The 16,893-nt window shown below is 43.1% G+C and overlaps 1 protein-coding gene across 11 annotated transcripts in view; it reads right to left on the bottom strand.

Moving 5' to 3' along the window:
* The window catches only part of bsk (mitogen-activated protein kinase dJNK), a 65,311-nt gene extending 48,830 nt beyond the window's left edge, over nucleotides 1–16,481 (bottom strand). For 4 of the 11 annotated variants that reach the window (XM_069059483.1, XM_069059485.1, XM_069059484.1 and 1 more), the window contains exons 1-2: nucleotides 16,290–16,457; nucleotides 8,393–8,439 (exon numbers count right to left, since the gene is read on the bottom strand). The gene's annotated coding sequence lies outside the window, so the exon portion shown is untranslated. Of the gene's footprint in view, nucleotides 1–8,392; nucleotides 8,440–15,912; nucleotides 16,235–16,289 lie in introns of those variants that run through there. The other 7 variants (XM_069059488.1, XM_069059490.1, XM_069059480.1 and 4 more) reach the window with 6 other exon arrangements.
* Between the last annotated feature and the right edge of the window lie 412 nt (nucleotides 16,482–16,893).

Below are 16,893 nucleotides of genomic sequence, written 5' to 3'. Positions count from 1 at the left end.
GTTTACATTTAATAATTAGCTCGATCAGAAGGAAGTCTAAGTTCGGGAGGTTCCTCATCAGGAATCAAAACATCTTTTATTTCGTCGAAGAATATCATGTTTAGTTTAAGATTCGGTCACATGTGAAAGAAAAGCTTTTCTGGTTACGACCAAAGTAGATATTAAGGCCACCAAAAAGTACTGGTTCCGCATCTTTCAATTTTCATCTAGTAGTTACAAGCGAACCATTATCGCATTCGTGTGAACCAGTACCGAACCACCAAATACTGTTCTGTGGATAATTTTGCAGTAACCGAATAAACCAAAATTTGTTTAACGATCAGAAAGCGTTTGCTTTTACTTACCTTCGACGAGTAAGATCTGAGCACTTGTCCCGGCAGCTGGACAAGCAACAACCAGCTCAAGACAATAGCTGCCTGGCGCCCATTTTTTTAAAAATCCGAACCCACGCCCTCTGCCCCGAAAAACCCCCTGGGAGCCCGGAGCTGTCACTGGCCAACTTTTGGCCACACAAATTTTGGCGCCCAACGTGGGGCCCGATTTTTTGGAGCAACCACAAATTTTCGTTTATCGTTCATCTTCATTGAGGCTCAGTCACTTTTTTCAATCGGAGCAAAGGGAGTTGGTAAAGGTTTATTGAAAGTTGAATTTTTTGATTGTGTGTTAATGAGAAGCGGAAATTTAGTGGCGAATTCATTGTTTGAGTAGCGGTCTTATCTTGTACCCTCGACGACAAAAACCTTTTCTCGGAATCGACTATCGTGTTGCGCGCTGTTTTTTGGTAGTGTTTTGACCGGCGTTTTTATTGCGTTACCGACCCGTGGAATCGCGGTGAGTCTTCGTCAAAATGGACGAACAATTCAAGGTCAAGCATTTACTAGCTGACGAGCTGACGTATGAATTGCGTATACGCGGCATCACGACTAGCCGAAACCAGGACGATAAGAGGAAACTGTTAGCGAGAGCTCTGTCCAAAGAACTAGGTCGACCGGACGAATACTTTCTGTCACTTCATGACGCAGAGTATGATCACGACACCGAGGTCCAGGCCATTGAGGACACCCTTGAGAGCATACGCACGATTTTGACAGAATTTGAAGGAACGGCGGAAGACATGATCTTCAAACGGTTGAAGACCCGTCTAACGCACCTTTCATTTCGCATTCGGCGAATGAGACGCGAGCGAGATGCGGAGTATAGAAATGAGGCGTACGCGACATGTTTGTTGCTCGAAGCTGATCTTCACGACAAGGCAGCAGAAGCGAGCCCGGTTACGGTGGAAGCGCCACCAGTCGTCGCGACTACTCCCATTTACGTGCACCCTCACGCGAGATCTCCGGAACCGAAACTAGTGCCAATTCACACCTGGGGCGTATCTTTCAACGGGGAGGAAAATGGAATGACGGTGAACCAGTTCTTGGAACGGGTAGAGGAACTGTCGGTAGCGCGAAACGCAACCAACAGGGACCTTTTTAACGCGGCCATTGATCTCTTTAGCGGCAAAGCGCTGATTTGGTATCGTTCTGTTCGGAGCAGATTGAGCGATTGGGACGAAGTGGTTCAGTTGTTGAAACAGGAATTTCTTCCACCGGATTTCGATGAATTGTTGTGGGACGAAATCAAGGGCAGGCTTCAGGGCAAAAGCGAGTCGATAACCATTTACGTTGCGGTTATGGAGACGCTTTTTGCTAGACTTAGTCGACCACCGGCGGAGATAACCAAGGTAAAGACGATTCGGAGGAATTTGCTTCCATGTTACCTTAACCAGCTTAGCATCACCGAAGTTGTCACCGTACCGGAGTTGATTAAGTTGTGCAAAAAAGTGGAGGAGTTATCGGCTTTGCGGCAGAAACATCGCGCTGCACCCAAGTCATCTTGCGTGTTGGAGCCAGAGTTGGCATATGTTCGGGCGAGCGAACCCGCGAAAGCGAGTCCACGCGCCATCGTCGTGAAGGAACCCTCAGGCAATTCAGCCAGACGGAGTGAACCCGCGAGTTCGTCCTCCAGGTCGTTCAAGTGCTGGAATTGTCAACAGCCGAATCATTCGTTCATGAACTGTCGACTGAAAAGAAAGCAGTTTTGCTACCGTTGTGGGGAGCCAGACGTCACCTTGGCGACCTGCAAAAAGTGTAATCCGTCGGGAAACGCGCAGTAGGGACGCGGCAGACTTGCGGCCGTGCTACGTTCCTAAAACATCCCAAGGCCGATGTAAACGCATCGATCATCGCGAAACGTACGGACACCCAGTGGAACGCTTGGTTAGACGAAGTCAAAGAGTTTTGCAAGCCTTCTCGGGCAAATTCCGCTTCCATTTTCGTCAGCAAAACCAATGACAATAGGCCATTTATCAGACTGCGTCTAAACAATAAGGAAACTGAAGGACTCGTGGATTCCGGTTCGAATTGCACTATAGTTGGTGGAAAAGGAGCCGATTTAATTCATTTTCGCGCAGGTGGAAAAACTTTCCCATCTCGGCTAAAAACCATCAGAACTGCCGACGGAAAACAACATCCGGTAACCAAAGCTATCGAACTAGAAGCAGTGTTAGACTCGTCGAGACGGCGAATTCGTGTCTACTACGTGCCAGATCTTCAGCATAGCGTCATATTAGGGTGCGACTTTTGTAGATTATTCGGACTCAAGATAGATTTCGCGGGTCACAAAATTGAAGTAGCGTCGGATATCGTAAGAGTACCAGAATGTGACGCGGTGACGGAGTGTGGCGCGGATCGGCATGAGATCACCGAGATCATCCGGAAAAATTTAGATTTGTTGAGCAACGACGGAAAGTTAGGGAGGACACACAAAATGACAGTCACAATCGACACGGGAGAAGCATTGCCGATCAAACAACGTCCGTATTGGTGGTCTCCGTACATGCTTGCGGAAGTCAACAAAGAAATTGACCGCATGCTCGAGAACAATGTCATATCGCCTTCTGACAGTCCGTGGTCTTCTCCAATTTTGTTAGTAAAGAAATCTTCCGGTGAATACCGACTTTGCTTTGACGGTCGCAGGCTCAATGCCGTGACAAAACGTGACAGTTACCCATTACCGCGTGTCGACAGGATTCTCAGTATGTTGCGAGGAGCAAAGTACATCAGTTCGATCGATCTCAAGAACGCTTTTTGGCAAATCCCGTTAGATTCAGAGTCTAGACCGAAGACAGCTTTTGCGATTCCCGGCAGAGGTCTTTTTCATTTTAACGTATTACCGTTCGGACTGACAAACGCAGCCCAGAGGCAGCAGTGTCTCATGGACAGAATTTTCGGACCTGAACTAGAACCTCACGTCTTTGTTTACCTGGACGATCTAATCATTATCGCCCCGACATTCGAGAAACACGTACAAGTTTTGAGGGAGGTGATACGACGTCTTCGAGACGCGAAACTCACCGTGAATGCGAAAAAGTGTCAACTTTTCCGCTCAAGTTTGAAATATTTGGGTTTCACTGTCGATGAACATGGTCTAGGTACCGATCCAGACAAAGTAGCGGCCATGGTGAGCTATCCAGTCCCGAAGACTAGTACCGAAATCAAACGTTTCGTAGGCATGTGTTCTTGGTATAGGCGTTTCATCCCTCATTTTTCGACCCTCATGTCCCCGATAAACGCGTTACTTACCGGAAAGCGAAAGCGACAGAAAACGGAGTGGACTCCTGAAGCTCAGGAAGCTTTTCAGAAAATCAAGGATGCACTTGTTTCAGCACCCGTATTGTCAAGTCCTGATTTCTCGAAACCTTTCGTGATCCAAACTGACGCTTCAAACACCGGTCTAGGAGCAGTTTTAACGCAAGATTTAGACGGAGATGAGAGAGTGATCGCGTACGCCAGCCGTTCGCTAACAAAAGCCGAGCGAAATTATAGCGTTACGGAACGAGAATGTTTAGCCGTTTTGTTCGCGTTGGAAAAGTTCAGACCTTACGTTGAGGGCACCCATTTCACGATCGTGACGGACCATTATTCATTGCTCTGGTTAAACCGAATGAAGGACCCAGCAGGCAAGTTAGCGCGATGGAGTGTCAAGCTCAATCAATTTTCATTCGATTTGGTCCATCGTAAGGGCAAGCTCAATGTAGTACCGGACGCACTATCGAGACTACCTGCAGAAATTGCTGCGGTAGACATTGACAGCTTTCTCGGCGTGAACTTGAATGATTTGGACGAGTCGTACACGCGACTTCGCGACAACATAATCGCCAATCCTCAAAGAAATCCATCATGGAAAGTCGAGAACGGTCTCGTGTATCGATTCGTACCGAACAAAATTGTACTACCCGGCAACGTCCCGGAGTGGAAGCTTTTAGTACCGCGAAATCAAAGAACAAAAATTTTAGAATCATGTCATGATGCACCGACATCAGCTCATTTCGGGTACTACAAGACACTTTCAAGGTTATCCATCAATCACTTTTGGCCGAAAATGCGTCGTTCCGTCATTCGTTACGTTCGAAACTGCAAGGTTTGCAATGAGCAAAAAGCACCGAACACCGCTCGCGCAGGGCTTATGGGAAAAGAAAAAAAGGTTCAGTTTCCGTGGCAAATGATTTCCGTTGATTTGATTGGTCCATTACCGACGTCCACGAAAGGATATTCGTATCTCTTAGTGATCGTAGATTGGTTCACGAAGTACGTTGTACTATTTCCGTTACGAAAAGCTACGAGCTCAAAAGTTACAGAATGTATCGAGAACGGAATTTTTCTTGTGTATGGTGTACCGCAATTCATTTTGGTCGACAACGGCAAGCAGTTTGTCGGAAACGAATTTGTAAAGACTTGCGAGAACTACAAAGTTCAAAAGATCTGGTTCACAGCCAAGTATCACCCTCAGAGCAACCCTGTGGAGCGATACAACCGCACAGTTGGCACTGCCATACGAAGTTACGTCAAAGGCGCTCACAAAAAGTGGGATGCCGAGGTGGCAAAGATCGGGTACGCGATTCGCACAGCGGTCAACGAAGTAACCGGATTCAGTCCAGCATTTCTCAATTTTGGTAGGGTAGTACCCTGTACCGGTGAATTTTACGGCAAAGTAGCGGAAAATCCGGAAACCTTGACGACAGCTGATCGCGAAGATCACGCGAAAAATTTAGAACACCTCAAGACCATCTTGCAGGATGTAACCCAGCACCTTCACAAAGCGCACGAACGCAACGAACGCTCGTACAATCTTCGGAAGCGCGACGCTGAATTTTTTGTAGGCGACAAAGTTTGGAAACGCAACAAAGTACTTTCCAGCGCTGCGAAAGACTTTGCGCAAAAATTAGCGCCACGCTACGTGCTGTGCACGATAACGAGAAAACTATCGAAACTCGCGTACGCTCTCGAAGATGAGAACCGCGCAGATCTAGGTGTTTGGCACATGAAAGATTTGAAAGAATTCAGAGGATCTCTGGCAGAAGCCGAAGAACCGTAGCGAGCTTTGCATTTCACTTTTTCGTACCGTTCAATTTTTCGATTAATTCTTTTGTCCTCTTTTGGAATGTTGACGACAGTAAAATTTTACCGTGGAGTTTGTTCAGGAAAAGTTTATTTAAGAACCCCAAATTATGACATTTAACCGGACTTGACTTACATCATACCGCAGTACTCAAGTACTAATTGACATTGAGATTCAGTTTTCAATCGTTTGATACGCGCAGATATCGACAAGCCATTTTCGTGGCGAAACCAAAACTTTTCCAGTGATCAAATTTTGACGTTTTTTTTTGTGAAGACTTCATCTTCGTTTTTTTGTAAAAAGTAAAAGGCAACTGAGTTACCTTTTCCTTTTTCTTTTTGAGGAGGGGGGTAGTGTAGCGTTACGAAACGCCACAATGGCGATTGGCCGGAGTAGGAGGCCACGAGGTCCTACTTATGCTCGCGGGGCTAATAGATCGCAGTTCGAAGACCCGGAACTAGCAGTTAACGCACGGCATTTGGCAACGCGACGCGCCCACCCTGCCTTCAAGTTTTTTACGTCGCTCATTCCGGAAGCGGAAAGTTTCAATTTAGAGTCATTTGTGCCAGCCACCACGGGGGGGCTGGAAGAACACATGTTACCCCCGCAAATGTCAGGCTGAGGTGGCCTCACGCCTCTAGGTTGGCGAGCTGCAACCTATCTTTCAGAACCCCACTTTCACTTTCTCTTTCTCTTCACTTTCTCTTCTTCTCTTCTCAGCGATAGGTGACCGTACGGCAATGTTGGGTCCCTTTTCCTCTTTAGTAACTTGCCGGAAAGTCATCTCCTTCTTTTCAACCCCATCTTTCTTCCTGTCCTTTTTTTGACCTGCGAGTTACGGCAATTAACATCAGGATAGACGTGCACGACTTACCGACACAATACCGTCCAAAATCTGAATTCTCCCGCTCGGTATAATTTCGAGGTAAACAAACCGACGCCATGACGGTCCACCTGTCATGACACGCGCACGTGTAGTACCACCGGAAATGCACATTTTTGATTGCGCAGTACCACGCAAGCGCAGCCCGCCTTATAGCACAACTGAATAAGGTCGAGAATCGCGCGCGTGACGATTTTCGCGATTTATGGGACTGCGGTACCGAGATTAAAAATGCGGAAGTCGGACACTTCGTCGAGAGCCGTCGAAGCGACGCCAGCGAAGCGCCTTTTAGAGTTCGTGGTCGAGTGACCCCTCGCACTATAGAGGTAATTATCGTTCAATTTTGAATTCATTTCACTAAGACCATGTATTAGGGGTGGTTCGATCCAGTTTAGAGTCAATCCCGTTTGGATGAATTGATCCAGTACCGTATCGCAACTTTAGAGTACCGAAAATTTTTGAGTAAAGGAGTGCCGGAAGGACTTCGATTTAGCGCCAAGAACCCCCTTTTTCGCTGAAAGGTAATTACCGAATCTTCCGATTTTCACAACACTAACGACAATTCGTTAGGGGTCGTTCGCAGGGCGATTCGTAGCCAGGTCGTTCGCAGGGCGATTCGTAGCCAGATCGTTCGCAGGGCGATTCGTAGCCAGATCGTTCGCAGGGCGATTCGTAGCCAGATCGTTCGCAGAGGCGACCATTTTGGAGAACATCGTTCGCAGAGGCGATCGTTTATTTTGAGCACCGTATCGCCAAGGTCACACCGCAAGTCAAAAGGACGCTATTCGAGGAGACAACAGACCCGTCATAAAGCTAAGTCGCCATATTTTTTTACCGCGGCATTGCAAAATTTAGGAACGCCTCGAATTTCTCGCTTCTCGCTTTCATAATTTTTGTATGTTCACTAAATTTTTTTGAAACTTTGCAAATGTTTAGAATTTTTTTGTAAGAACCTTTTCATTCAATCTCCAGTGTCAACTTAAAGAAATTTCAGTCAAATTTAACGTTTCGGAACTTCACCGATTTAAACTTTCCTATCAGGATCAATTTTAATTTTTTTGTCAAGGTGACACCCCAATCTTGACCTTGGGTTTCATTAAGTTTACATTTAATAATTAGCTCGATCAGAAGGAAGTCTAAGTTCGGGAGGTTCCTCATCAGGAATCAAAACATCTTTTATTTCGTCGAAGAATATCATGTTTAGTTTAAGATTCGGTCACATGTGAAAGAAAAGCTTTTCTGGTTACGACCAAAGTAGATATTAAGGCCACCAAAAAGTACTGGTTCCGCATCTTTCAATTTTCATCTAGTAGTTACAAGCGAACCATTATCGCATTCGTGTGAACCAGTACCGAACCACCAAATACTGTTCTGTGGATAATTTTGCAGTAACCGAATAAACCAAAATTTGTTTAACGATCAGAAAGCGTTTGCTTTTACTTACCTTCGACGAGTAAGATCTGAGCACTTGTCCCGGCAGCTGGACAAGCAACAACCAGCTCAAGACAATAGCTGCCTGGCGCCCATTTTTTTAAAAATCCGAACCCACGCCCTCTGCCCCGAAAAACCCCCTGGGAGCCCGGAGCTGTCACTGGCCAACTTTTGGCCACACATTCATACATTCAACTGATCCCAGTTGTTGAAGACGTTTTATACGTTTTAATAAAAGATGCCACTCGCTTGGATAAATACAACGACGTAAGACTCCGGGCGCTTAGATGCGATAAAAACGAGGACGACCACGAGGAATACGAAAAAACACATTTACTCCAAAACCAAAAAAAAAAACTAGGAGATAAAAAAACCGGTCGGAAGAGGAAAGGTTTTAAATCTCGTTTGGTCCGTATCAAAAAATACGAACGTCCAAAAATGGAGTAATTTGATATAAATCTTAATACGGAGAGCCCAAGGGCCATAAAAATTGGATTCCGTCGTCTGGAACATCCCCCATACTGACAATTAAATGACAGGAGTGCGGGAAAGATAAGTTGGTCGTTTCGTGTCGTTTTTGCATTTTAAAGAGGGACGAAAGGACCGCGAAGAATTTAAACAAACCACAAATCTCCTTACCTTGACGATCGTGTTCAGTTGCGTGGTCGTTGAGGCGCTATTTTCATCTGCAACAGAAAAAAGAGATGACCGGGATTAGAAGGAGCAATTGGTGTGGTGCAACATCTTGACATCTTAAAACTTAATCGATAAATCTCCCTTGTCGGTGGACAAATTGCGACGTAATTCGCGAAGTAACGTTTGTTTTTTGACCATCGAAGGCTTCTCCCCTCGAGGTCCCGGAGAAAGAAAAATCATCGATTCCGATTGCAGCGACGCGTCCGTCGTGCTCTTTCAATTAGTACGAAAATAGCCGGGATGGTTGTTTTTTCGGCTCGGGCGTATTTGAGGGACGGGGGACGTGCGTCCGTGGCGGCGGCGTATCCCTTCAACCCCCGACAGATTATTAATTGAAGTACGTGCCGCGCGCCCCGACGCCTCCGTCAACCCTTTCCTGACTATCAAAATGTCACTTTACTATTCCGCCTCTCTCCGCCAATCCCGAACGGAGATTATGAGTTATTAGCGTAATGGACGGAGGATTCGGGGTGGTTTAAATAAAAATGTGGGATCGAGAGCGTCCAACAAATCGCTAATCGATCCCGACCTCTTTGTCGTGCGTTGACATTACCTCCGCCGATAGTGAGGGAGGAAAGTACTAATTTGGAAACACCGACGGGATTGAGAGGTTTTTAGGTGAACTAACGAAACCCCACCGACTCGTTACTATGTTGACTGAAATTAATGACGTCAGGGACAATCAATCACCTAGATAGAAAAAGCGACGGCGAACGCCACTGCCTACACCGCCCAGCACGTCATCAATTTTACAACCTCAACAACTTTTAAATAAGTTAGAATATCGACGCAAGACCCAGGAATTATTCAAACTGCGGGTAATAAGTCGCTTATTGGGGCTGCTATGCAAATTCAGTGGCGCACGTGACCGGAATGGGGAAAACGCCACCGAACATCGCCTTTAAATCCGTCCATTGTCGTTCGGATCCGCAAACAATACCAGGAATCGTGTTTCGGGGATGACGGCCCCTAGCGGCAATTAGGGGCGACTCGAACCGAAAACATTTACCAAAAAAAATTACTTCCCTCAAAAGGTGACGTCTTTCAGGTGGACTATTTTCAAAATACAGTACGATAACTGCAGGAAAAGAAAAATAAATAAGTATATTTCATTCTGAATGGAAGGTCCAGTTGCGACCTCGACTTCGTCTCGGTCTTCAATCTCTGGACTCAGCACAAAAAGACTCACTTCTACTCTTCTTGATATAATCTACTATTTTAATTCTTCTGTATGTCTATTTCTTTCAGCCATGATAATGAATCGGATTCCTTATTAGCCTCGACTTGTGTTAAAATCTGCATAAAATGTAAATAAAGCTTGTTGATTGTTTAAATGTCTTATCACAAATATTTTACGTAATACCATTACAACTGCATACTCTAAATAAAGAATTCCTATTTTTAGTTGTCATGCACTTATTGATTAATGTGACGGATGCTTTATTAATGAAGTTTCACTTTATTGTTGTAGTTACAAATTTGAGTTTACAAGCCTCTATCAAATATTCACGTCACCGAAGGCACTTAAAGGATAACGGGTGGGCTCGAAGTAATGAAAATTTACATTTTAACAAGAAAATATATTTCGAGAAGATGAAATAAACCAAACAAACAACCGGTCCGGTCATAAGGATGAGAAGTACGGTTTGTGGGCGTTCTGCTTGCCAATATTAATGTATCATAATTTTAATTTACCACAAATTGTCACTAATGAGGCAACTAATTACAACAACGAAACGAGATAAAAATCTTAACGAGAATTCCATCAAAATGACTAGTTTAGACTTAATTCCAACTGCACATTGTTCTAGCTAGAATTCTTTCAGTGCTGCCACAATTTCTGAGAGCGATGTGGTGATGTTCTCATATCTAGTTAAACCTAAATTGACGGTGAATTTTTGGAGGTCAGTTAACATGTTCTGTAACAAAACAAAATGGTTTTTCTTGTTTCAGGTCTTTGAAGTGATTTTCTTCTCAGACACCTTGCCCAACATTGCATGGTGAATTCCTGGGCCGATTTCTGGTGCCCTCAAATGGCAGTTTCGTTTCAAAATAACTGAATGAATTGATCTGTGGCAGTATTGTTCATTTCTTGCCTCCAACTTTCGCTGACGAAACAATCCTTTTCTTTCTAATATTTCATTGGTATTTTTCCACCAGTTTCAAAATTCCAATTCACCCTCGAAAAATAGTTATTTATTTAACGAGTTCGTGTGTAAATTGGGCTTTTTTTGGTATGATTGGGCCAGATTAAAACGTGCTTTTCGAGAGGTGTGGGGTTTAAATAAAACAATGCAAACATTTATTTATTTATTTATTTATTCATTCCTTTTCAAATCACACATGCTACAAGTGGTAATCAACTTTCAAGTTGCAATTTTTTGCGAAACTCGTTTGATTGATTTGGTTTCTTCTTTCGTCTCTTCAATTTCAGTAAAATGATAAACGCACTTTTGGGACATTTGCAAATTTCAGCTAATACATATAGCGAAAGTTACATTCCTTTCATCAAACCCATATTATACGGGATATCTGACCTCAGATGACATCAAATTCCATGGATTCCTTTAAAATATTTTTTGATAAAATCGCAAACACAATGTAAACATTCTTTTTTGCATGTCGTAGTGAAAGTAGCACTTTTTCACACGAAAAATTGTAAGTAGTACTTTTTGCATCATTTTATTCCATTTCCTTGGAGATGATTGTCAAAGCATATCTATTTTTTTTTTTGTAATTTTTCATAAATCCTTTTGGACCAAATTTCTCAACTTACATCGATATGCAAAAAAATAGTGTGTACAACACATTATGAAAGTCTCCCTTTTTCACTTATTTGTTTGATTAACTCGGACTACGCCCTCAATCAAACTGCAAATTCGTGAAAAAAAGTATGACTTTCATAACTATTTTCATATACATATGTAATGTGCCAATATTTTCTTCTTCAATTTGTGCTTATACTTTCAGGTTTGCTACATTTATCACTGTATCCATTTCAAATATTCGTAAGAGAAAAACATTTTTTTCACCATCCAGTACAATATTTTTGCTCCAATCATCACTTCGTAATTGTGTATACATTTAAAAACCAATAAGTTGCTTGTTTTTGAAATGGAAACAAAGCAATAACGTCGTTCGTCTTCTGCCTAAGCAACTCATGACGACATTTATATTTTTAATACTGTACTGTGATAACAATAGTTCTCATTATCTTTTAAGCCCACTCCTCATTTGATCCATAGAATTCCATCGTTACATGTGGGTTGTCTCTTGTTTGTTGTCCTATTTCATATAAATAACTTGTAAACCATAAAAAAGAAAAAAAATGGGTTTTAAATTAGGATTACTTTCACAAACTTATTTTTTACCACCTTTGTGAAAAAAGGTAATGTATATTTTTCACATTATATTTAAGGTTAACGTAAACTACAAAAAAAAAAATTCAATTTAAAATATTATCGAAAACGTAATAACAGTTGCATTTAAACCATCGAGGTTACATTGAATTTCAACTAATCGAAAAGTGATGGAAACGTGTGGTCAGTGCAGGTGGTAACTTGTACATTGTATTGATTTCATAAAACTGCATTAAAATCCTATAAATAAAAGAAAAATGATGAATGAAAAATAAGCCAAATAGAACTACACTGATGGTAGGAAGACCTCAGCAACAGTCCACCTACATTGTAGAGGAAGAACTTCATTCTCCTTTATTGATTTGGTTGTGAGGTCAACAGAAATGAAAACTGCCAAAACCGCATCGTCGTTGTAAAGTCACATTCACAAACGGAACCAAACAGGACGCGCCCCCAGAAAATGTCCTTCAACGAGTCGCCCGTGTCATCCAGCACCGTCACACTAAATTTAAAATTAACAACCTTGACAGTTGCACCGCGTCCGAAGAGCGCGCGGCCTCCCGAATTCCCCGGCGGATCATTTGGCGCATTGGCGCCCAAACCGGGGCCCCAGAATCCGAAATCGATCGCCGCTGCGGCTATTTTTTTGTTCTTCCGGTGTTGGCGGCAGCTGTTTCGACGTGATTCTACCCGAAAACGTCTGATCGATTTCCGCAAAACTCGTCAGGAGCTGGGTCGTTATGAATTCGTGACTCGGACGAGTGCCGACGCTTTCAATTTATTAATGCGCTAATTTCCACTTTTACCGATACTTTTACGGTAATTACGGCCAGCATATCACCATTACGCATCCCTTTGGCCGGGTTAATTTAATTAAAAAAGATACCGTAACGCGGAAGGAAACAAACCCCCGGCTCGGTGGCGGTTTTCATTTGCGAAAAGCCTCTCTCTCCGCGAATAGGACTACTCATGAATGAAACAAATCCGATGCCAAAAGGTGTTCTAAATCAGTCGTTGAATTTTTTTTATGAATGGAATTAAACATGTACTTGCCAAAAACACTTCGCCGATCAAAAAATAATCCGAGCCAAAGGATTTTTGGCGTTATGACGTTTCGGACTGTTTCATTGATCGAACCGCGATTCGGTTGTTACCGCCATCGAGTTTCAGTTGGTTTAGGACGGCGGGGTCTCGCCCCAGTGTCCAAAAGCCAGTGTAATGTAAAGGGATAAAGTCTGCAGAGAATTAGTACGTCACAAGATAAAAGATCTTGAAAGTCAACACACATTAAACAAGTTAGAGATCTAATAATTAACAAAAAAACTTTCTTCCAAATTAATCAAAAATACTGATGACTCAAAACGTTAATTTCTGTATTAGCAGAAACTGCAACGCTGCAGCTTATGAAACTGCGTAGCCGTCACTCTTGTCAAGCTTAACTACCAATTTGTCGTTACAATGGTTTGTCACTTGGCTGAATCTAACATATTATGCTGGACAATAGTGTATTATATCATAAAGAGTAGAAGTGAGTCTTTTTGTGGTGAGCCCAGAGATTGGAGACCGAGACGAAGTCGAGGTCCGGCAACTGGGCGAAGCACAAAAAGACCTTCTATTAAAAGTAGAAGTGAGTCTTTTTGTGCTAAGCCCAGAGATTGAACTGATTTTTCTTTTGCTACAGTGGCAGTAAAATGACAATTTTCAAATTTTAAGGCGAACAAACAATGACTTTTTCGCTAATTTATCACTACCATTTCAATTAGTGGTCTCCAATTCGATTGTCAAAAGACAAGTGTTACGCAAGTTACTACTTGTGTGTCGAAATGTTCCCGAAAATGTTGTTAAATAAAATTTGACGTTGTAATTGTTGAAATTAAACTAAAAATGTTTCAAATTCATAAACGAAAAAAAAAATCCAAACAAAGCATTATTTCGCCCTGAGTAAAAACCTACTCTTTTTTTTAGGGATCATTACCCTCTTTTTTAGGGTTGGCCGATCAACAAAACCAAGCCATGTTTACTTTAAACCACGCAAACAGAGCGAACATGAACAAACAAGAACTTATTCTCTTATTTCCCATCGCTCAAAATGAACAATATGTATTGATAATATCATAAAAATTAAAACCTTTTAAAATTTTTACAACAACGTAAATTTCCTGCAGAAACGTTATTTTCAGTGTTGAACCGAATTTACATTTCCAAAATTTGTAGTTGGTTGTTCCATTTGGAACAATTTTTATCGTTTCGACAAAAATCCATTAATTGTTTTTCGTCATTTAATAAATACAATTTGAAGTGAAATTGGCAAACGACAAGCAAGTCGGGGGAGCTAAGTGGTTAAAAAAGAACTGTCACCTCAATTTGTCTTGCATTCCGTCTCCTGCTCCTCCTGTCTAGACTCGTGGGTCTGTTTTAGAACGAAGGTAACATCAAAGATTCAAGAGGTGCCCTCGCCATCGTCGACGAATGGACGGATGACGGTGATTCGACGAGGGTTTGTGCGAAATCGGCACAAATTTCCCCTTTATGCACATATTGATAAAACAATCATCCGGGCAACATGCCGCTCGCTCTTCGGGACACGGCTCGTTTAAAATTTGCTACATTAAGATAATTCCTCCGGCGCAGCATCCCTCTCGCACGCGGCATCCGATGATGCGGCAACTTCGTTATTATGAAAACCTCCGGGACGGGCGGCGCGTTTTGTTTTATGGGCCACAAAAGTCGCACCTGTACAATTCCGCCGCCCCCACTCGCGATTGTCGGTTTTTGCTGTTGTAGTGCTGGGACGAATTGTGTAAACATCTTCGAGGATCATAATTGAATTCCCGATCCCCGGCCGTGAGTTATGTCGGTGAAAGTTCATTAAGTCGGAATGTTAATATAGACATTGGATGCCTCTTTATTATAAAACTATGGTCGGGATAGTGGGCGGGCGTGGTTTATTTATCGATCTCCGAGCCTCCCTCATTGAGAATACGGCCCTGCTGCGTGCCTCGGGCCGGCTGGCTGCACGCCCCCCCAAACCTGGAGACGCTCTCCCAACAACAACAATTTTTCCTCGCGTCAACACCTGCAAAAACTCGACGCACTCCCTGAGGGCGGCGAAAATTTCGCCGTCGCTCGGTCAACCCATGCAAAATTTATGTGCACAAGATCGATGCGTCACTGTGTTTACCTTCCATTAAAAACCGCCCCGCACGTGATACCAACACTCGTTGGGCCGTCTTTGCGCATCAACCGAAATAGCGCTTTATCAGATCTTCCAGACTATTTTCGTCGCTGTTGATAACACGTTTCGCGGAAGAATTGCAAAAAATAATCGCTGTGAATCACTCATTGTGATTCATTGTATTAGCGCGCTTCTGCAGCTATCAAACATTACTCGCCTGTTTGCGGAGCAATTTTTCGCGCTACCTGTACAAACACAGTTGAATACTTAACAAAGCAATTTAAACCGCACTAATTCGTTCCGGATTTCGTGATGACTTGGAAATTGTGTTATGAAGGGTTAAATACAAAAACCGACTGGGACCGGTCTCGAAATGGGATTGTAGATTTTCCGGATTTCGGGATTTGTTGGTAGAGACTGAAACTCAGTGATAACGATGTCGAACTCCTCAAACGAAAACTCGAGCTGTTGCTCGGACCCCGAGTTGGGGTGCGACAACCGGGGGCTAATGGCCAACTTCTTGGAAGATTCCCGCAAGAGGGGAGTCTCACCTTACCGTGGAAAGTCAAAGCAAACGAACAAGTGTGCGGCTCGGCTCCCACCCTCCAGAATTACACCCGTTTTGAACCAAGGCGACGTTTTCATTTGCAAAGCTCCCGCTAAAACCTTTGAACTGAAGCGAATCACTTTGATCGTTATGATCCTAATAGCCAGATTACACAATCCCGTGTCGGTGCAGCTCCATCACGTCGTAAATTCCTCCAAAAACACACTAGAAGGTACTTTATTGATTGGAACATGAAATTTCATGTCGACTTGAGATATTCGCGATTGGAACTCGGCCAAAACCACTAGAAATCCTCAATGAAATTTGCGCAGTTTTAGAATGACACGGGGGCTGTTACTGTACAAAATCCGCAACCACTTACGTAAAATGTTTCCGTTCCGGCACACGATCTCTCATCGAAAAACCATCCACGGTGACATTTCTAGCCCAATTCCGGCCAGAACTAATCGCGACCGTGCGAAATTGGGCGTGATTAGGACAATAAATCGACCTAACCTACAAAATCTGAAAAATTGACAGGCGAGCTTGTCATTTTAAATATCGACACGATCGTCGATTGTTTCCAGCCGCCTCGACCAGCTTCGGTTTCCCACCTCCGCGAATTTCGAGTGTTTTTTTCGGAAAAACGGCGGAAATTCGGCAAAGAGAGTCGGTGGTGGTTCGAAGAACACAATCGATTTCGTAGGAACACGGCCGGGAATTGTTTGCATCGAGAAATTCTATGATACGGACACTTACATCTCGTTGGTGGACGTTGCTGTGACGCTGCCTCACTCCAGTCTCGTACAAAACACCGAACTAAAGTTAATTCCAACACAAAACATGAAGTAAACTACAAAATTTACAACACACACCACATATCATTGGGAAAGTCAAGAGACGACTTCAATGGATTCATGCAATTTGCCGAAAAAGCGCACGCGTCGAGTAGTTACGTCGCGCGGCGATAGAGGCGCCACCTCCAAAATGATAGCACAATTTCGAACCAAAAGTGCAAACTCCAGCGGGACAGTTTCCAAAAATGCAACGTTTTTAGCGCTGAAATATGGATTGCCTACGTTAGGAATCAATAACGATAACAAAAAGAAGCTTCCTAATTTGCTTGTAAATGAGCTTCACCAGTCCTGCAATTAGATGACAGATTACATTCCACAAATGATGTAATACATAATGATAATAAGTGTCAAGTACATATTTACAAGCAAGTGACAAAAAATATTGAAATACCTCCAATTCTTTTTATATCAAACCATGAATATGCAATTTGTAAGTAAGTCAGGTTCACAGAAATGTACCGTGCGATCAACAATTATGAACTTAGATAAGGGGCGGCTGTGACTTT

Source organism: Tenebrio molitor, chromosome 9 (assembly GCF_963966145.1).
Source record: "Tenebrio molitor chromosome 9, icTenMoli1.1, whole genome shotgun sequence".
Classification (NCBI taxonomy): Eukaryota; Metazoa; Arthropoda; class Insecta; order Coleoptera; family Tenebrionidae; genus Tenebrio; species Tenebrio molitor.
The sequence above is the reverse complement of the archived record's forward strand: the minus strand, read 5'-3'. Positions and strand labels throughout refer to the sequence as shown.